Source organism: Mixophyes fleayi, chromosome 4 (assembly GCF_038048845.1).
Source record: "Mixophyes fleayi isolate aMixFle1 chromosome 4, aMixFle1.hap1, whole genome shotgun sequence".
NCBI classification, from domain to species: domain Eukaryota; kingdom Metazoa; phylum Chordata; class Amphibia; order Anura; family Limnodynastidae; genus Mixophyes; species Mixophyes fleayi.
In genome coordinates, this window is record NC_134405.1 from 90,448,670 (window position 1) to 90,472,208 (window position 23,539).

Consider the following 23,539-nt stretch of genomic DNA (forward strand, 5'->3'; position numbering starts at 1 on the left):
CATCTGGGCTTGCCTCGCCCCGTCCCATTTTCTTTATTCCAAATGCGCCCTCTAACCACAGTAGGAGAGGCTTTTGCTGCTGCCACCACTAGGCTCCTTCACCGGCACCAAGAACTGCGTCCTTCTAGGTAACTCTCACTGTTATTGTACCCCTTGCTGGGCATGTGGCTGGTATATCTGACCTCTTGTCTTCAGATCTGTGTTGCTGTGGATGGTTCCTCCTGGCCTATCACACTGGCCAGACCCGCAGGTAACGGGCAGAGCGTTGGTACTGGATGCAGGGACCCAAGCTCAGAACAGCCGGATAACGGATTAAATTGTTTTAATCTGTAGGTCACAGGAATTACAGCACAGGTAAGTAGTTGTTAAAGCAGAATCTTGAAAAAGTGATGTTTATTAGCTCAAGTGTCCTAATAAGGACAGTTACACGCCAGTCTGTTGTTCTAGCGATCTATCCAGAAGTTACAGATGGTATAATGATACATTAAATGATGAAACAGTGCTTGTTTTATACACATTCTGACACACATATTATCAGGGGGTAATACCAGTCCCTGATCCTAGATGGATCCACAAAGCCTGAGATATTATATCAGAAATTTACTATCAGGATGCAATTTGTCCTCCAAAAGTGGATTTAAATGCAGTGCAAAATAAAAAAAAATTACACCAATCTGTGATATCGTACATACATTGTTCAGAGGTTTCCTTTCACTTTAACAAGGCAGGATACCAGGTAACAATCCCCTGCTGTGCTTTCACGCTAAAAAGACATGTTGGTCACTTCACATGAAAAAAATGAATTAGCATGAGGCTTCCTATACAGAAGTACAACACAATATAAAAAATCAATACATTTGCAATAATATACGGCGGTGTCCTGCATCCCTAATTAAAATAAATATCTACAATAAGTTATTTCTTCGTGATTCGGCCAGAAATAAGTTGTTTATAAGTGATCCTGCCACACTACTGTGAGGGTTTGCAAAATAAAAATGATATATCCATATAAGTAATCATTTAGTTATAGCTTTAAAAGAAATTAGCAGATATTTTACTCAGAATGAGAAAAGACAAATATTGAAGTTTTAAAAAATGTTGCAAAAGATGTTCTCAGAGAATATGGACAAGCCAAGGACGCACAGCTGAATGTTTTATGAAAAGTAACATTTAGACTGGTGAGAAAATGCATGAGAAGATAAAAATATAAGAAAGACTTGTTAAAAACTTACAAATTGCAGAATACGCATAATGTATCAATAGCTTATTGTATTCATAATTTACTGTTTTCTAATTGGTTGTTACTAATCTATGCCTCTAATACTTCTAATACTTCTAGTTCAGCAAGCAAACCAGTCAATATGACGAACATACCAGGGCACTGTTCACTGCATTCCAGCTGTCCTCCAGACAGTGATGAAGGTGAAGACACACACAGATATACTACCCCTGAAGCTAAGTGCAATAGACTTGTAGACTAGGCTGCACGAGAAGCCGCCATAGCTCCAGTACCCCAAGGGGAGTCTATTTACATGGTGACCCCCTGACACCAAGTTTGACCAGACCACACTCCAACTTATGGAAAGACAAGCAACAGAGAATAAGAAAAAGACTTGGGCAAAACATGGAGCACTAGAAGTGCAAGGAGAGTGGTGTAAAGGTCAGTGTTTGTGTCTGCCAAACGTAGTTTATCCCATTATGGCCAATATAGCACACGAGAAAGTGCATCTGGGAAAAGATGCTAAGGTTGTACTCACTAACAGGTTATGGATAGTACCGGGGTTCACCCAAGCAGCACAGTCGTTAGTGGCAGAATGATAAGTCTGTGCACAGAATAACCCTGGTAAGTCTGTCCAACTCCATGGAAAAGCACACCCCAGGCATTTTATCCCTATAAGAGGATACAGATAGACTTTATATAACTTCCCAAATGCTCGGGCTTTGAGAATGTGCTGGTATGTGGCGACTTCTTTAGTCACTGGCTGGAGACATGGCTGTATAGAAAAGCAAATGCTAAAGCATTAGCCAAGAAAATTGCGAATGAGGTAATCTGATGATATGGGGTACCAGAGGTCATTGTAAGTGACAGAGGGAAACACTTTACGATGCAAGGATTCCAGAAACTATTAATAGACATGGGAATCATACCTGCCCTTCACACCCCCTACAGACTCCAAAGTTCGGGATGTGTGGAGCGCCTTAATGGTACTCTGAAATTGAAAATGCAGAAAATAATGGCTGAAACAGGTCTGCCATGAATCTCATGTTTACCTGCACTCAGTAAAAAACACTGCTAGGAAAGACACAGGTTTAATACCAAATGAGATATTGGTTGGCACAGCAAACAGAACAGGCTGTTATTTTCCATAGCAACTACAGCATGTACCGTATATACTCGAGTATAAGTCGACCCGAATATAAGCCGAGGCACCTAATTTTACTACATAAAACCGGGAAAACTTATTGACTCGAGTATAAGCCTAGGGTGGAAAAGAGCGCTAATTTAAAAACCTAAATAAAAATGATAGGTTAAATCTATGAAATTATTTTTAGCTAAACCATAAATAACAGTAGATGACAAGGAACATTCATAAATGATTCTAAAATCATTGGCATTGGGTACAACCTAACCTAAAAAAAGGGGTAGGGATATAAATGTATGAACATGGTGGCTGTATTGTTTGTTCATTATGTAATTGCACTGTAAATTTTACAAAAAAGGAGAGAGAGAGAGAGAGAGAGAGAGAGAGAGAGAAAGAGAGAGAGAGAGAGAGAGAGAGAGAGAGAGAGAGAGAGAGAGAGAGAGATTTTTTCACTTACCCCGCAGTGGAACGCATATGCGTTCCAACAACAGGAAGTTCGGCATTTGGAACGCAAGTTTGCGTTCCAAATGCCGAACTTCCTGTGTTGGAACGCATATGCAGAAGTTGAAGCCCAGGGACCGGACACCAGGTAAGTTCACCCGTGTATAAGCCGAGTGCCCTTTTTCAGCATACATAAGTATGCTGAAAAACTCGGCTTATACACGAGTATATACGGTATATAGTGATTTGTTGAACTTTGTTGCCTTATTACAGAAACAACTAACTGAAATACATGGTCAAATGTTCTCCTCCATTCCAGACCCTTATTTTGATACAGGTACCCATTAACTGCAACCTGGGGGCTGGGTGGTCGTGAGAAAGCACATCAGGAGAAGTCTTGAACCCAGATACAAGGGTCCTTATCAAGTCCTATTGACGACTCCCATGGCAGTGAAAGTACAGGAAAGAGACACCTGGATTCACGCATCACACTGCAAAGTCTTCAAATCAGGGGAGTCTTGTTCTGATAAATAGAAATTACTGTCTTATGGTATTGATAGGTCTTGCCAGAATAATTGTGACTGAAGTAGGGATCAAGGCCTCCCTAACCCAGTATGAAACAGACAGATAAGTGACAAATTGCCTATGCCACTGTGAGAAACATATGAGAAGGAGTGCTCAATAATTTGCACTCATAGTAAACTCTGAAAATGCTTTTGTGCAGATGCATAACCTCATTGGTAAAGTTGTCAGTAATGATTCATGTTGGATATTGGAAATATTGGCATTAGTAGCAAATGGTTTTGCAACCCTGTTGATCGTATATGTGATAATGAAACTAAATATATTTCTGATTAAGAAGTTACTGACACTTGATTGTTGTCTCTCCAAAAAGGGAACCACTGAAAATCCCGAACCTCTGATGATCACAGAGATTACTTTTGAAACCTGACCAGAATATGAGTGTCATGAATTATTTGGACTAGCAAAGCCAAAGAACTGCACAGTTTGCAACAAGAAACTACTAAAGACTGAACAAAGGACATGCAAGGCCTGCAGAACTACTATAGACTCATTAACTACCTACTAAGAAACCATCTTTCTAAGAAACCATCTTTTCTAGACATGGACATTTGCCAAATTGCATCTCCTCATAAATCAAGTTAGGACAGGGAGGATCACAGGCTTATCATTAGTGGGGGATGAGTTGATAGGTTCTTAAGGGGGCCAACTCTATGCATGTGGCCTTCTACATGTGTATACGTACCTGCTTATTAAGAATGTGGTCCTATAGACAGGTTAGGTAGGTAGGAGGAGAAAGGGCCGAAATTTGAATAAAAGATGGGAAATGTTAAATATGATTTTTTTGTTAAGGCCTCATAAGGCCTTTGTTCAGGCATTTATTGTAACTTGCATAGAAATATTATTTGCTTAAAGAGATTATTAATTTTTATGTTGATATGCAGTATTACAAGATGTAAGCCCATGGCCTTGAGGTTAAGCTGACATAGAGAACTCCTGAAGTTATTTATCAAGATATGAGAACAATAAGTAGCTTCATTTTCAGCTCATAGTGTGGGAGCTGTGCCCTTGATGTTGGACATGGTACAGGAGATAAACCTCCAGCTCCCCTTGAGATAAGAATAAGACATATAATTTAGATCTCTGTGATAATACAGATATGGGACCTGTGTGCCCTCAACAAACTGCAGTATTTGAACCATGTTTATTGCAGCATAACACCAGTGGTTGCGTATGGGCATTACACCCAAAAGAGTTTGAAACATTAATAGAGGTTGCCCCGCAAATGATCTGTTTGATTACATATGATAAAGTAATAATACAAGCTTACGGGCTGACCTACCCATTTTCAGGATGTTTAATAAACATAACACATTCGCAGTGGCAAGGGAAGTTGTTAATATTCTATAAGGATAAAATGTCACAGGTAGACAAAATGTTTATATACTATAGTTTAAGTTTGTCTCAGTTAACCCTAGACATAGAAGAAATAGTGAAAATTATAAATAAAACAAAATTATTAAATGACCACCTCAGACAGGTAAATTACACCAATAATCATGAAAAAATGGTAACTATCATTGAGGGAAATTAATTGAAAGGTATGGCCACCAAATTAAAGGATGATTTAGAAAAACATTGATGGGATGTATTCACGGGGTCATCCCACTCAATGACTAATATGTTTAACCTGTTAGTGCATCCACTAGTTATTATCATTGTAGTATTAGCCATGTTGATAGGATGTAATGCATACATGTCATGTGCCTTCAGAAAAGATATACTGAGATTGCAGAAAAGACATGAGGAAAGAATGCTTCTGGAATAATGCTGCAATTTAACAAAAGATTGTAAACCCTTAAAAGAATAACAGATTATCCTGAAAAGACAGAACTCTGATTACAACACTTTCCTACCTGGGATGAAAGTCAAGTTTAAAGAGAAATGTGTTTGTTTGAATGATTGTACTTTTTTGTTTTGTTTCTGTATCTCTTCCTCTCATAGCTCCCTCTTAGAAGGTTGTGAATAGACTACAGTGATGGATGTGTGTCAACGGTTATTACCCTCTGCCTGGAAAGATGACAAGCATCACCTCCTAGGGACATAGCCTCTAGTACTATCACCCTAGTCTGTTTGCCTGATTCCTGTTAGGCAGAATCTTTTGTAAAATAATGATTAAAATTGGGGAATGTGAGGGATGGCAAAATCAAAATGATATATCCATATAAGTAATCATTATGTTATAGCTTTAAAAGAAATTAGCAGATATTTTACTCAGAATGAGAAAAGACAAAGATTGAAGTTTTGAAAAATGTTGCAAAATATGTTCTCAGAGAATATGGACAAGCCAAGGACGCACAGCTGAATGTTTTATGAAAAGTAACATTTAGACTGGTGAGAAAATGCATGAGAAGATAAAAATATAAGAAAGACTTGTTTAAAACTTACAAATTGCAGAATACGCATAATGTATCAATAGCTTATTGTATTCATAATTTACTGTTTTCTAATTGGTTGTTACTAATCTATGCCTCTAATACTTCTAATTGGCTGTCACGCTTTTATGCCTCTAATTCTTCTTATTGGTTGTTACACTACTATACCCCTAAAAACTAATATGTATAATTATATGATTTATTTATGCAGTAAAGCAGTTTCAGTTTGGAAACCAGACACTTGTGTGGTCTCATTCTGTGCTCCGATCGATCGTTACTATAGATATTTGATAAACTGCTGACTGACTTATTCAATTACAGGTGGTTATTCTGTTAACATAGGTAAAGAACCCCAACACTACCATGTTCATATACCAATCAAAAGTTTAAGATCATTTATCACCAATTTGCCCTTAAGGTTTCAACTTCATCTATATGCACATATAGGAGATTCTGCAAGTTATTTACCGAGTGCCAATGTTTAGTTCCATTACATGAGATGTTTGGTTCATCTGTCCAAAATTAGACACCTTTCAATTGCTGAATCATCCTCATTTTTATCATATCAATCTGTACTGTACTGTACTATTTGAGGTCATTCTTTGTTGCTGCAAAATGAGGTAATATGGAAATATACTTTTTAAGGGATTTAGAATAAAAACTGTGAGCACAAAGAACAGTGTCCAGTCTAATTCCTTTACAAACTGCCTCTCTGTATTGTTATGCACGTTTTGTCGCTATCCAATAACGAATCTCGATTTGTGTTTCCAACGCACAAATATTTATTCTCAAAAAGTAGCAGAATACTTCAAACTAAATAATAATAAGTACAGCCGTTACTTATCGCAGGCGTCCTGGATCCAGTGAACAGTAATTCAGGTCTGAAGTCTGTGGTCAAAGAAGACTGCTCACTAGATGAAGAGCTCCTGCTTATATGCAGTCAGAAATACAGTGAAACAATGCAGATGATGTGGCTTGATTCTATTGGTCCAGGTTTCAGGAACATCCAGAATGTTGCAGATCATAGGCCAGTTCAAACCAAAATATGCAAAGGTGGGGGGTCATCTCTCCAGGGGATGTGCTCCGACTTTCCTGCCAAGAATCCAGTGTCAACTAGTCTATTAGCATTTTATAGTCAGTATTATTTTAAACATTTATTCTCTAACATCGCTAACTAGAGTATGCAATGTACAATCTCTTTGGCGAAGGAACCGGACAACTGCTGATGAATAGGGGATTAAAATGATACCAGACATGACACATTTTCTATAACCTGAACCATATGTTTTACTAACATGCATATAACTTATAATATTAAACATAAATACTACTATATTTCGACATAAATAACTATGTGTTGCAACTACAATTAATGTGTACTAGACAACCAAGTTTGCTCGATATTAATTGAAATGACTTTATCCAATTTGCTGAGTTCGACAGTATAGGTGACAGTAACATCCAAAAATTTTATGAAAGCATACATTTTAGCAGCATACGATACAATAGTGAATACTAATTAAGGTAAAATTATACACAATGAAAGTCAGAACTTTATTAAGATCACATTGGGCTCTAGGCAAGAGACTTGTTTGGGCCCTATTTCCACTCTCCATTTGTAAAAAAAAAACAGAAAAAAAATCACATAAAAGGTAGATTACAGTAATAAAGGCCTCTCAGTGCCCACTGGGCTATATGCAGGATCCTAGGTTGCCTAATAGATATTCTGAAATTGGCGAAAAAGTAAGAATTTCATGTGCAGAGTAGTGGTGAGAGGGGTTGTGGCAGAAGTTTGAGCAGATCAATTCAAATTTTATGGTAGAATGTGCCATTCCACAATGTATTTGTAAGTTTTGCAGGGATGACAACTGTGTTAATTCATTCTTCTGTGTGTGGTTGGGGTATAATAAAGGAGTAGTCTGGCTAGAAAAAAAACCCAGATAGTATACAAATTATAAAGGGAATTCTGTACGGCACACTTGGCCATATTCTGCTGGAGAAATGTATAATAGGCAAATATCATGCACATCAGATGAAACTCTCCTTTCAAATGAGACCAGATAAATCTCAAGGGGTCAATAACTGAACGGCTAATAATCACAAATTTCCCACACTCCACCTCTGTCACGATCCGCCTGGCAGCTCCTACCTTTTGGACTTTATTATTTGTATTTGTTCTTTTTATGTGTTTGCAGCAGTACCTCTGATGTCCAGAGGTGCTGCTATTGTGCATTTCTTGTGCTTTAGGAGTTAACCTTTCTGTTCACTATTATCCCATGTACCTGGGTGTGGTCTCATTTTCCTTATTTATACCTGTCACTCCCAGCACACATTGCTGGTTATTGATGTCATATCCTGTTGTTGCACCCTGTGGATTCATCCTCCTGCCTTGCTCCTCTGGTTACATGCTGCTTGGAATCTGTTCATTCCTCCTGCTTCCCTGCATTAGCTGTGTACCTGCTGGTTTCTGAACATTCATATTACTTCCTGCATCAGCTTGCACCTGGTATTTACTACTACTCTTGATTACCTGCTATTTATACTTTTCTGCAAATAAACAGAGTGTTTTCACCATTTTCGTGGCTCCTAGCTGTACTCCTGTATGTAACCGTGACAGTATAACCAGCCCAAAAAACAGCTTAGGAGTCAGGTGAACGTTTTTTATTTTGAGACCTTTTTGTTCTGCAATTCATTTTTCGTTTACTTTTGGAACATGTCTGCTTTACCAGCTTTTGAATTGCCACAGCTACAGGCTTTACAAATGGACATAATCCTGTTACGCTCCCAGCTGGCTAAATTTTCCACTTTGCTTATAGACCCACTCAGGAGACTGTCAGATTCTGTCTCTCCTAATTCAGAAGCTGCTGATCTGTCTCAATCCACCTTCTCTGCTGATGAACCTGTGCAAATAGCACCTCTTAAAAGTGCTTCTACAAATTTGCTGTTTTCTAAGAACTATGGGGTAACTAATTCCCAGTTCACAGGTGGTCCACGCCCCCATCTGACCGAAGAGGAGCGACAATGCAGAATAACAAACAAGTTGTGTCTCTACTGTGCTAGCAATGCACATTTCTTGCAGGACTGTCCTATCCGTAGACCACGTCAGCTTACTGAACCATCTCCTGTTGTTTCCTCTCTGCATTCCAAATCTGTTTATGTTCCACCATTCCTGTTCTCTGGGAAGAGACCCAATCTGCCAGCTCCAGCCGCCTGTCCTGAGGCGCCAGCTCCAGCCGCCTGTTCTGAGACGCCAGCTCCATCCGCCTGTCCTGAGGCGCCAACTGCCTCTGTCTCCTGTTGCGAGGTGCCAGCCTCTGTCTCCTGTTGCGAGGTGCCAGCCTCTGTCTCCTGTTGCGAGGTGCCAGCCTCTGTCTTCTGTGCCGAGGTGCCATCATCTTCCTCTTGCTCCAAGGTGCCATCATCTGCCTCTTACTCAGAGTCTCCTGCCACTGTGTCCGGTCATGGGTCTCCTGCCACTTTGTCCGGTCCTGAGTCTCCTGCCACTGTGTCCGGTCCTGAGTCTCCTGCCACTGTGTCCGGTCCTGAGTCTCCTGCCACTGTGTCCGGTCCTGAGTTTCCTGCCACTGTGTCCGTTCCTGAGTCTCCTGCCACTGTGTCCGGTCCCCAGTCTTCAGCCGCTGTCTCTGTTCCTGAGCTACAGCCTGCTCCAGAGGGGGGCGCTGCCCTTAAAGTCTGCTCCAGAGGGGGCGCTGCCCTTAAAGTCTGCTCCAGAGGGGGCGCTGCCCTTAAAGTCTGCTCCAGAGGGGGCGCTGCCCTTAAAGTCTGCTCCAGAGGGGGCGCTGCCCTTACAGTCTTCTCCAGAGGGGGCGTTGTCCTTACAGTCTTCTCCAGAGGGAGCGCTGCCTCTACAGTCTTCTCCAGAGGGGGCGCTGCCCTTACAGTCTGCTCCAGAGGGGGCCCTGTCCCACCAGTCTGCTCCAGAAGAGTTGCCTGTCCATGTGGTTCAGCCCGAGTTGCCTGTCCATGCGGTTCAGCCCGAGTTGCCTGTCCATGCGGTTCAGCCCGAGTTGCCTGTCCATGCGGTTCAGCCCGAGTTGCCTGTCTATGCGGTTCAGCCCAAGTTGCCTGTCCATGCGGTTCAGCCCGAGTTGCCTGTCCATGCGGTTCAGCCCGAGTTGCCTGTCCATGCGGTTCAGCCCGAGTTACCACTTGGTGCTGTCTGCCCCGAGGCTTCTCACAGTGCTGTCTGCCCCGAGACTTCTCACAGTGCTGTCTGCCCCGAGGCTTCTCACAGTGCTGTCTGCCCTGAGGCTTCTCACAGTGCTGTCTGCCCCAAGGCTTCTCACAGTGCTGTCTGCCCCGAGGCTTCTCACAGTGCTATCTGCCCCGAGGCTTCTCACATTGCTATCTGCCCCGAGGCTTCTCACAGTGCTGCCTGCCCTGAGGCTTCTCACAGAGATGTCTGCCCCGAAGCTTCTCACAGTGCTGTCCCCGCCAAGTCTGCCACCCAGTCTGGGCCTGGTGCCAAGCCTGCTGCCCAGTCCGGGCCTGCTGCCAAGCCTGCCGCCCAGTCCGGGCCTGCTGCCAAGCCTGCCGCCCAGTCCAGGCCTGCTGCCAAGCCTGCCGCCCAGTCCGGGCCTGCTGCCAAGCCTGCCGCCCAGTCCGGGCCTGCTGCCAAATCTGCCGCCCAGTCCGAGCCTGCTGCTAAGTCTGCTGCCCAGTCCGGGTCTGCTGCCAAGTCCGAGTCATCCTGTGCTGAGGGTACCAAGTCTGACCTGTTGCCTTTATTTGAGGGGCACGTTTCCCAACTTAGTGCCCTTCTGAGATTTGATGTTTCTTGTGTTCCCTTTATACCAGAGCTTGTTAACAGCCCTAAGAGACAGGTACTGTTCTTTATTTCACATTTTAGAGGAGAAGCTTTGGAATGGGTAAACCCTTTGATTGAGTCTGATCACCCCATCCTGTCTGACTTACAACTATTTGTTGAGGCTGTGATCTACAAGTTTTCACCAACACCTCCCGCTATGCCATCTTGCGGGGCCTCTACATTATCAGCAGTACCACCCATCTCACCTGTCCAAGTGATACCTTTGTGCTCCTCCCAGTTGGCGCAGATCCCAACTCCAAGGAAGTCCCGTAAGAGAGGAGGACGTAAGAAGAGAGGTGGTTCTGCAGTGCTTGAACTGGCAGCTGGCATGGTCCCCTTTGCCTTTCCGCCCATAGATGAGGACTTTTCTGCCAGGGCCCCTATTGTGGACTATGATTCTGATGAATTCAGACATTGGTGGTAATTTGGGCGTCTGGAATCCGCCCTTAAGGGAGAGGGTATTGTCACGATCCGCCTGGCAGCTCCTACCTTTTGGACTTTATTATTTGTATTTGTTCTTTTTATGTGTTTGCAGCAGTACCTCTGATGTCCATAGGTGCTGATATTGTGCATTTCTTGTGCTTTAGGAGTTAACCTTTCTGTTCACTATTATCCCATGCACCTGGGTGTGGTCTCATTTTCCTTATTTATACCTGTCACTCCCAGCACACATTGCTGGTTATTGATGTCATATCCTGTTGTTGCACCCTGTGGATTCTTCCTCCTGCCTTGCTCCTCTGGTTACATGCTGCTTGGAATCTGTTCATACCTCCTGCTTCCCTGCATTAGCTGTGTACCTGCTGGTTTCTGAACATTCATATTACTTCCTGCATCAGCTTGCACCTGGTATTTACTACTACTCTTGATTACCTGCTATTTATACTTTTCTGCAAATAAACAGAGTGTTTTCACCATATTCGTGGCTCCTAGCTGTACTCCTGTATGTAACCGTGACAACCTCAATCTGAGAGCCTTGTGTCTGATTGGCTGGAGCAATGGAAAACCCACTCTGGCTGGTCAATTAGGTTAATTAATTTGCTGTTCCGACTGTGCTATGTGTAAGTCTTCATGGCATAGCCTGGTGCTGGTATCCGCTTTTGCAGGGGGACCCCATGCTCATTGTCCCTCCGCTTTTAGTGGTAACTAGCCCACGTCATAGCACTGGTGCTGGTTACTTATTTTACACACTTTTTATTTGTTTAGCTATTGCATTTTTAATACAGCAGTCATCATCAAATGGATAATGATGACTGTTCTATCTTTACTCTAGCTGCATCAAGATGTCCTTAGATCATAGAGATATGTTCAACTCCAATTGCAAATGTAGGCTGAAATTTTGCAGCTTTAAATTTACGCTTATGTGTGGGCTACAAAACTATAGCCTATTCTAACTCAGGTCCTAAGTTTTGCATTTCTAATATTGCTTCCTTAAACTTTGGTCAAGTGAATTACCAATACATGATACAGTATGCCAGATCTAACAAATTCATGAATATTGATTTCTGAACACTTTAACTTTCAACAAGAAAGGGAAGGAAAGTCATATTTTTTATGAGCAACACAAAATCTAGTAATGAATTTTTTAGCAATTCTGATGCCACTGGGAAACGTTCTGAGCTCAAGGCATGATTGAAGTATTTCATATTTGCAAACTTTGTTGCTAATTAACTTCATTATAATTTGTCTTCAAAAGCAATTTCCCTTATTTTTATAAAATTTTATAATAACCAGTTTTCTGAAAAAGAAACGGGGAAAAACTGGCAGATGTTGTCCCATAACGACAAGCACAAATATAACAGCATCTCATCAAGTGATTATAGGAAATAACAGGTTGTAGTATGAATGTTTGTTTTCATATTATTATGATAAAATATGTGATTTATTGAGACCTCCTGACGAGTCCACTTAAATAAATGCATAGAAATAAAGTACAAAATATTTTCTGTCCATATGTTTTGTTAAGAGTGTAAAGAAGCATAAAGAAAACTTAAAGACTAAAATGGGATACATTTTCCTTTGTGTTCAGAGCTCAAAATTTGTTATGAAATCCACAACTCGATAGGTCTAATAACTGACTGTTTGTTTCTTGGTGAAAACCTTCATAATTCATCATCAGCTATTTATATAGTACCACTAGTTCTGCAGTGCTGTATAGAAAACTGACTCACATCAGCCCCTACCCATTGGAGCGTACAGTCTAAATTTCCTACACACTCAGACAGAGAGAGAATAGGGTCAATTTGATAGCAGCCCAATTAACCTAGTAGTATGTTTTTGGAGTTTGGGAGGAAACCGGAGCACCCGGAGGAAACCCACGCAAACACGGGGAGAACATACAAACTCCACACAGATAAGGCCAAGGTCGGAAATTGAACTCATGACCCCAGTGCTGTGAGGCAGAAGAGCTAACCACTAAGCTACTGTGCTGACAATGTTATCTTTATGTGAAGCAATTGATCTGTGTGTCATGTTGCGACTGCAGAATTTTAGCAGGAAATTCAAAGAGATTAATTTAATGAAAGGGGTGGTCCTAAAGAGTTGGTTTTTATAGTGAAGTGTTTACTGTTTCCATCAGGCGCGTTTCTAGCCTGACCTGCAGCTATTGCCATACCACCTGCTATATTTTGCCATTCGCTTTTTGCTACGTGTATTACTTTAATATAACATTGCCAAACGTGGAATACAAAAGAAAACAAGAGAATTTGGTGTTACCAGAGATTAGCACAAATTAAAAATCAGTAGCCATGTACTGTGAACTCAAATCTACATGCAGGGTACAGAGTGAATTGTTGAAAGGCTCTCTAGCGGAGAGAACGCAGACAGGAAGACAATTAAAGTCATTTAAAATTGACAGTGCAGTACAACTAGATGAATAATTACATTATAAATTTGAGAAAGAAAATGTTGCATGCAATGACACAGATAAAAGGTTTAGTTAGAAATCAGTGATAGCCAAAAGCTTCAATCAAAAGGCAAGATCCAAACAAATGAAAAAAATTAATATATGTGTTATTGTTCCCTCCTAGTCTTATCACACAAGGCAGGATTTCAGACACTTAAAGCTGCACTACCAGCATCTGTGGGAGTTATATCTGCTCATCATATTAAAATAACTGCGGTAAGGTGTGTGAGCAGTAGGTCCAAACAGAATCCCCAATTTCCATCATTGTGGCTTTGTATTAATCCGCCTGGTCGCACTCCGTCTCTTCAACATCAAATGGCCAAAGTTTTGGGCTGAATTTTATCTCTTAGCTTGGGAGTGTTGCTTTAAAGCTGGTCTGACATATGATATGAATTACAAATGATGTGATTATAGACCTTATTAATAGCAATTTATTAATAGCAATGAAGTTTATGATGCTGCTGTAAGAGAAAAGAAACAGCCACATGAATGATGCCAGGATTTACTGGGCTGCACCTGCAAGACTCATTTGCTGCTCAGTGCAAAACCAACTTCGGTTTTCACTATGCACCTAGACTTCCACTGAGAAACATGGGCTTGTGGAGTAAATAACAATGTTCCTGGAGGAGAGGAAATAGGCACATGATGCGGGGAGGATTGCTAACGTGAGAGCGTTTCACTGTTTTTGCAGAACAGAGCAGAAACAATATTTCCTTTTATGGAGTGAGATTATTAAAATGAGATAAAGGGATGGAGACATAAACACATGGAAAGTTTGTTAACATTTATTTTAATAGCTAAAAACGCATTTACTGTTAGATTTGAATTAACTAATAATAATAATACGAATAATAAACTTCTAAAAAAAAGCAGATATAACATTCCTTCTCATGTACAAATGAAATTAGCCCAAAAATAAATGTTAAAGTATGCCTGCAAAATTATATAATATATAATCAAACAATGAAGAACCCATCAATCAGAATCAGAGGTGAATCCGCAATGAGCCAATCAGAATCGGTGACCTTCATCATCATCCTCAGGCACCCACAAGTGATACAATTACCGACTTGCAGCTACCTCTCAAAGCGGGTCTGCATCTGTACACAATTACACGAACACACCCGTACTATACTCGGAGGTATTTGCACAACCCCTCTCTCCCCAGTCCTACCTCTTCAAGTGTCAAAGGTGCAATTGCCAAATCTGCATGGACGTACGTGTACACTTTTTTTTAGTGGGTATGCTCAGTACAAATTTACACATTGAACACTAAGCTAATGGGCATATGCGCAATTCAGCATGAGCCCCCACATCTTGAGCATAACTCTAAGGGGAAGCAATTGCTGGATGTCGATGCAGTTGTAATTTCCTTACTAAGAGTCTGATTTAGAGTTGCACATAAGTGCAATGTAAAGATGTGTTTTGGTGCAAAATTGAGGCATTGCTCATGTGCACAACTTGCTCCAGTATTTAGAGTTGCTTATATCTTGCACTTGTGGCCCATTGCACTGCAAAGCTGGATCAGAAGCATTAATGTGCAAGTGCAGTACAGTAATGGCATTCAGATGCAAGTGAAGCACACTCCTTTAAGATGTGTTATATTTTCACTGATCCTGAAATTTGTTAGCTACAAGGTGTAAATTTTAGAGATGCTCTGGCTCGGTTCCTAAGAAACGGAAAACACCCGAACTTAGTGGATCCGAGTACCGAGACTTTCACGCTTTTTTGGATTCCAAAGCAAGGCAAAACGTCATTGTGACGTTGTCTGATCTCGCGAGTTTTGGATTCTATAAATACCGTCCTCCACGGCGATCTAGCGCCATTTGAGAGAGGGATACAAAAGGGGTAGCATAAAGTGTAGTAGAGCAGTTGGGCAGGCAAAGTTAGAGAATTGAAAGAGGAGGGTGGTAGCAGTGTTAAAGAAAGTAACCAGTGACATTCAGGAGAGCTCCATAGCTCCAGTGTTAAATCTCATTGCAGAGAAATACAAATACTATTGCTGCTGACAGAGTTGATGTAATTCTGCAGTCCAATTCTACTGTGGTATATGGGCAACACACAGATAGGAGAGCTCCTGTGTTAAATCTCATTGCAGAAAAATTCAAATAATAGTGCTTACAGGGTTGATGTAATTCTGCAGTCCAATTCTACTGTGTTATATAGGTAACACACAAAAAGGAGAGCTGCGTTGGTAATTCTCATTGCATAAAAATAAAAAAACTAGTGCTGTCAGGGTTGGTGTAATTCTACAGTAAAATTCTACAGTGTTATATAGGTAACACAAAAAGGAGAGCTGCTTTGCTAATTGTCATTGCTGAAATACAAATATTAGTCCTTGCAGGCTTTTCTTCTGAATTTGAACCAAAAAGTGTATGGTGTTATATACACCCAAAGATAAGAGCTCCATTGCTCCATTGCTAATTGTCATTGCTGAAATACAAATAGTAGTCCTTCAAGACTTTTCTTCTGAATTTGCACCAAAAAGTGTGGTGTTAAATACACCCAAAGACAGATAAACCAAAACCAAAACACACGAGGGTGGTTATGCCAACACAAAACCAAAACCAAAACACGAAGCTAATCCAGATCCAAAACCAAAACCAAAACCACTTCACGGGGTCAGTGGCATCTAATATGTCATCTGCCTCTATTAATCTAACCATTTAGGTGTCATAATTGACTCAGAACTGTCCTTTTTCTCCATAGTCGATCTGTTCCTAACTACTGTTACATACTTCTAAGAAACATCTCCTTAATACCCATGTATCTCACACAAAACACTGCAAGAATTTTGCCCTACAATATATTTTAATTGCAGCAGCAAGATTAATTTTCCTCATAAAACCTTCTACTGCTGCTTCATTCTATTAATCCCTGCATAAGTTGCTTTTCCTTTACTGAATATGATTAATATAGTAGCCATTCCCAAACTGCACTAACATACATCTCTTCCTTTGTCTCAAAATACCTCCCCACTCAATCCCTCCTCTCTGCCCAAGATCTGCAGCTCTCATCCACACATATTACTTGCTCCCATTCCTAGTCAGAAGTCTTTCTCAAGCTGAACTCACTCTGTGGAATTTAATTCCTTGTACATTAAGGCTACATCTAGCCCCCAAACCTTCAAGTACTCCCTTAAAAACCTCTCTAGATGAGCTTAAGAAATTCCCGAACCACCTTCTTAACCTCCTCATGCTGATCTACTTGTATACCATCCACCTACACAGTTCATGTAAGACTAACAATTATTCTCTTTCTATACTGTAACAATCTACTGACCCTAAACCAACATTGCTGTGCGACTGGATCTCTTTTAAAAGTCTTATGTCTGATACCTTAACCTCTTTACCTCCTTCATCTTATCATCTATAACCTGAATTAATGACACGAGACCTGAAATAGGGCACAAATAAATGATTTATTCATAAACATGGTGGAGGTGAAATAAGCAGTCAGTCCGACGTGTGCCAGGCAAAACCCAACTGTCCTAGCATATCCTTAGGACTACAAACTGGGGAACAACCAAACCCCTGGGTTCAAGTGGGGGACCAACCAATCACACCCCGGGCGCACATATCTACCTGGATGGGGCACCACGTCCTGAATCTACCGAACCTGCCCCTCCTCTGGGCTATACTGGAAGCAACCACAGGGCAGCCCACAAGGGCGGTGCCTGAAACCGAGACTAATAGCCGATTCACTCGAAGGGAGGCGGGTTCACCATGCCCAATACCGTAATGTGGCCCCAAACCACTGGCCGTCGACTGTACTGCTTTTCCGGCCATGACTCCATCCGTCTTCACTGAGAGATATGCTGTTGCCAACGCTGATATCCATCAAACAGAGCATCCAATCACGTCCTTTTCTCATCCAACGTAACCAGGGAGGGTGGGTGGGCAACTTCCAAACTGCCAAGGACTGAGCAAACTCCGCCCATCCAACTTATAGTCCTAAACCCCTCCCCTATGACACCAGATGGGCGTACCCAAAGATTAACTGTAAACACTCCAGAGAATAGTTCAGTTAAAGATACAGCAAAGCTTTTATTATCCTTCGGTCCTATGCAGATCTCAGTTCTTATAAAAGTCTTATGTCTGATACCTTAACCTCTTTACCTCCTTCATCTTATCATCTATAACCTGAATTAATGACACAAGACCAGAAATAGGGCACAAATAAATGATTTATTCATAAACATGGTGGAGGTGAAATAAGCAGTCAGTCCGACGTGTGCCAGGCAAAACCCAACTGTCCTAGCATATCCTTAGGACTACAAACTGGGGAACAACCAAACCCCTGGGTTCAAGTGGGGGACCAACCAATCACACCCCGGGCGCACATATCTACCTGGACGGGGCACCACGTCCTGAATCTACCGAACCCGCCCCTCCTCTGGGCTATACTGGAAGCAACCACAGGGCAGCCCACAAGGGCGGTGCCTGAAACCGAGACTAATAGCCGATTCACTCGAAGGGAGGCGGGTTCATCATGCCCAATACCGTAATGTGGCTCCAAACCACTGGCCGTCGACTGTACTGCTTTTCCGGCCACGCCCGGATCCCTAGGATCCGCGGCCCGCCACCATACTAAAACCTTCTGATGCTAAAAACACATAAATATCCCGAACAAAAATAACCATGCCTTCGTCGCTCAAATGGACTCCGTCCCCCCTATATAGCGAGGGGCTCTGATAACGAATACTCGGGTGTACAATCCGCCAACCACCCATGGAACGTAAAAACCGTGAAACAACCAAATTAATTTTCCTCCTTACTCCATCAGCAACACGCCCTTCAGGAAACGCACGCCAAGCCATCCTTGGCACAATATCCGACCAGCAAATGACAAGGGAAGGCCAAGATGCTTGCACCCAAGCCAAGTCCTCCTGGATACGCAAAATCAAATCCACCGACTTGCACCCTCCTATGTCATTACCACCCAGATGAATAACTAGTACCTGGGGTACCCCTTGAACGACAACATAACTACTCAGGAGATGCCGAAAACCAGACCATCTAAGACCTCTACGACCTATCCACTGCACTACCATTGCCCCCTTAAACAGAGAAGTATCCTTAGCTGCCCTGTGCAATCGAGCCCAGTGAATATAAGAGTGTCCCAGCACCCAGATGCGCAGCGGGGTCCGATGGTCTGTAGGGTGGAGAAAACCAAACATTAGTCATCAGCAACCATACGTGTTCATACATCCAGAAAACGGAACTCAGAGAGCCCCTATGATGCTGAAAATTAGAACTTGACAAAACTACAGAAAGCACAAGGGCTAACAAATGCTCAGCACACCAGACACAAACACCCAAGAACACGCCCACACTGACAAAAGAAGGAAAAAGGTTTTGGGCGGAGGCACAGACGAAGGTGAAACCATAAAACCCAGTGGGAAAAAAATGGAGAAAGCCCTTCGAGCCCGACCTCCAAAGGCCCAAGCAGTCTAAGACCTGTGCCACCACCGCAGGAGATAGATAGGTAAAAGATAGGAAGATTTTGGTAAGGAGAGCAGGACGAACATAACGCTTATATACCTTGGTTTTCCACCTGCCAACACCCTGTATGGCCCGTTCTGATGCCCCAGCCAAAGCTGCAGACGTGGCAGCACCAATTCTGAATGAATGAGTGCCGAACTGGGATCCGTCCAAGCCCAGCTTAGACAATGTACGCTTAAACACTGCCGTAAACTGGTACCGGGTGAGGGGGGTACCATCACCATGCACCAGCCACGGAATTGCAGACACAGGACGAATAACAGCAAATTCATTCATAATAACAACAGGGCAAACTAAGAAACCCACCTTTGGGGCCAATGTAACCCACTGCCCTCTACCTAACTGGTCAGACTTTGATCTCCTGATTTTACAACATACTGAGGAAGGGGAAATAATAACATGCTGCGCCAACATTCCTGACAAAGGACAAGACTTAGAAGAGGCCACTACCTCACTTACTCTAAACGCTCCAAAATAAAGCATGACAAATGCTGCGCGAAATAAGGCTGTCTCAAATGCATCACGTGCTACTTCCTTAATAGCCCCCAGCCATTCCGTCAACAAAGCCTCACCGATGGGCCGTCTTCCATCCGGAAGCGCAGGGCGCTCCCTCGCCCAACCCTTTAATGCTTTGGCTATAATGAAACTTTTCGTGTAATCGACCTCATTCCTAAGCCTGGTAAAAAAGGATATACCGGCCAAAGCCCCTGACATTGCCGCTTTGGACTTACCGGACTTGAAACCTGCCCAAATATACGCTAGCATTAGCTGATGCCCTGAGGCCACTGACTCGCGCCCCTGGTCCCGGAACGCACACCAGTCATGCCAAGCCGAACGATACTTCTCCCTGGTAGCGGGTGCCAATGATGATTCAGCTAGACCCTCTACTCTGGCTTGACAATCTGCCAGATATAAGTGGGACAAGGTGAACCCGACAGGGATGCCTGAGGTGCCAAGGCTCGAAATTTCTCCCATTCCCCCCTAGATAATGAATCTGCCAGCGCATTATCCACCCCAGGAACATGTTGCGCCCTGAAGCTAATGTCATCGACTAAACACCTCCATACTAATCTCCTCAAAAGTGTGATGACCGGCTGAGAGGTGGCCTTCTGCCGGTTGATTACTTGCACGACACCCAAATTGTCACACCAGAAAACTATCTGTTTCCCTACTAATCTGGGGGCCCACAATTCAAGGGCGACTATGATCGGGAAGATTTCTAACAGCAACAGGTTAGCAGTCCAGCCGGCCTGCACCCATTCTTCTGTCCACCGAGCAGCGCACCAGTCACCTGCGAAATATGCCCCGAAGCCCACACCCCCTGCCGCATCAGTATGTAGCTCCAGCTCCTTACTAGACAAAGGAGGGGAAGGCCACAACCTAACCCCGTTAAAATTCCGCAGGAAAAGATCCCAAAATGCCAAATCCGTCCGGATTTCGGCAGATAGCAGTACTCGACAGTGAGGTCCCTTACGCCCTGACGTTGCCCTTTCCAACTTCCAACAGAACACACGACCCATTGGAATTACCCGACAGGCGAAGTTAAAAAGTCCCAGTATAGACTGAGTCCTTTTCAATGACATCCCTTCAGACCCAAGCGCCACCCCTATCAGCTCCCGCAGTTTCAATACCTTCTCTATTGGAAGCCTACAAAGACCCAAGACCGTATCGATCTCGATGCCTAAATACGCTAAACGGGTAGTAGGACCCTCAGTTTTATCATGCGCGACTGGGACACCAAGTGAATGAAAAAGAGCCCTAAGTGAAAACAAAACATCCCCACAGGTGGGTCCCTGGCTAGGGCCCACTACAAGGAAGTCATCCAGATAGTGTGCCACGCCTTGGTGACCGGTTACGGCACAAACGCACCAGTGTAGAAACATGCTAAAACACTCGAAGAAGGAGCATGAAACTGCGCACCCCATAGGGAGGCATCTATCCACATAGTAACCATCGCTCAGATGGAAACCCATGAAAGGGAACGAGTCCGGGTGCAATGGAAGAAGCCGAAAAGCCGACTCGATGTCGACCTTCGCCATCAAAGCCCCGGGCCCAAAAGATCTCACCATCTCCAGCGCCTCCTCAAAAGACTGATACACTACCCTGCAAAATTTTTCCGGGATGGCATCATTAACCGATGCACCCTTTGGGAAAGAGAGGTGCTGAATTAGGTGAAACTTCCCCGCAGCCTTTTTAGGAACCACCCCTACCGGAGACACTACCAGGTTCCGATAAGGAGGGTTCGCAAAAGGCCCAACCATCCGCCCAAGCGCCACCTCCTTACGCACTTTCTCCGCCAAGATTTCGGGGAACACCTTCGCAGATTTTAGGTTAACCATCGAGGCGATCCCGACAGACCCTTCAATAGGTAACCAAAAACCATGCCTAAAACCCTCCCGTAAAAATTCCGCAGCCCATCTTATTGGGTAGCGGTCCAGCCAGCGGCCGAGATTGACCACGTTAATTGGCGACGCGGCTTTCTGCAGGTCCGGGAGCCGTTCGACTTCCGTCGCCACCCCCTCCTCGACTCTGCCTGTCACAAGTCTTAGCTGGGTGACCTCCACCGCAGCGGGTGCAGGTGTGTGAGAACCTACACGCCGCTCCGCGCAGGCAACCGGACTTGTTAAAAGGGAAACAGTGGCCCCTACCCTCAAAGGGCGTGGCACCCCTGCCGCGCCCCGACGGCCGACGCCAACCTGAACCCTGTGAAGACTCTCCCCCGCCATCTTGGGACACCTGTAACCATACCTCAACATCCTTGAATCCCAACATGAGGCTCGCATGTCCGTCATATTTCTCCCGAAACGCTTCATCATAGGCCAGCCATACCCCGGGGCGTGATGATGCATACATCTCGTGGATCATGTGTAAATATTTCAACATGTCCATCCACTCTGTAGGGCGCGTTTCTAAATAACACGCCGCAAAAAGGTAGGCCCCCGTAAGCCAGTTTTTGTATGACCTATAACTCGTCTCCCCAGCGCCACCCCGTGCGAGGGCTTGGGCTACCACTTTTTTCCCCTTATTGGTCATAGCGAACATGTCAATGAGTCGGCCTTTACGAATTCTGTCTCTGACTACCATTCTAACCCCATGCAGTATCCCGGTACTGGCACAGCGCAGCTCCTCATCCCCTGTAAGACGGGAACCTCTTGTCTGCCCTAAACGCCCGTCAGCCGGCCTAGCCCCAGCGCGCGGTACAAAATGCTTGCGCAATTTCTTAATCAGCTTCTTGGAGGAAGACCCAGACATATCTGAACCCGTACTAGAGCTATAACAATCGGACCACACAGATTGCACATCAGGTACATCAAACAAATCACGCTCACCTGCCAACGCCGAACCAGTCTCAGAACCCTGCGTCCAGCCTTCGTCCCCGGACCATGCCTGGTGACGGCCGACTTGCTCCACTCCAACGAACCGCTCCTCCTCATACCCTCCGGCTTTTGCTGAGAAAGAAATGTTACTACCAGAAGCTTGAGACTGGGAACCACGGGACGCCGCTCTATGCTCTCTGCCATGATCTGAACTCACCCCTTGACCAAGCTCCCAGCCTGAAACTTCCCTATAATTCTCAGCCCCCAGGGACTCACTCACAGGAACACCCCCATCGCGTGACTCGCGCCGCTCGTCCGAGCCGTGCGTGCCTCTCCTATGCCCAGACCAGGACCGTTGCCCTGGGCTCTTACCCATGACCTGAGACCCCGAAGAGCCCCGCACCTGACCCCTATGTTCCCCGGAGACTGAGTGACAGGACCCCCCCCTTCCCACCGGGATGCCCCTAACACCAGAACCCACAGGGGCCACTGATGTCTCCCCCCGAACCGCACTGTTGCCCCTGCTATAAACCCTATGTGCCGCTGAACCTGCTGAGGCACGATCTGCCTCTGCATGCTGCCCCCTTACCGGGCCCAAACTACTCCTGCTACCCCTGATGACTGAACTGGCCCCCACTATGCCCGTTGAGGAGCTATCTGCCGCTGGAACCCGGGATAATTGGAGAGGAGGGGGTCGCCCCCCCTCAGGACCAGGATGCCCGCCCGCCCTAACATGGCCGCCGTGAACCCGCTGCCCGCGGGACTGCTGAACTCTACCAGCAGCGGGTGGAGGGCCCCCCGCCGCTATACTACCCCCCGAGGACCACCTGTCTCTCCTGGATGCCCTCTGCCTGGGAATAACAAGCCCGCCAGCCACCGGAGGAACCGCCGCGTGAGCTGACCTCGACCGGAAGTGATGGCCGTCACTTCCGGTTCTGCGACCCCCGCTAACACCACCATAACCCTCGGCGGATGCCCGGGAAGGAGGAACCCTCAGCCTGCCACTGAATCTCCGTGCAGGTGAGGGAGGGGAACCGCTGGGCCTAGTGGAGGAAGGAAGGGGACCAACACCCGCCATTACCGCTGGGGGGGGGGGCACCCGGGGAATTGGAAGGGAAAATGGGCCAAAATGCAACACCACCAAAAAACGGGAGGGGGGGGGGTGGGGGGGGGTTAGCGGGAGGGGGGGGGGGTAAGGGGGGGGGCTGGGGGGGAAGGGAGAAAAAC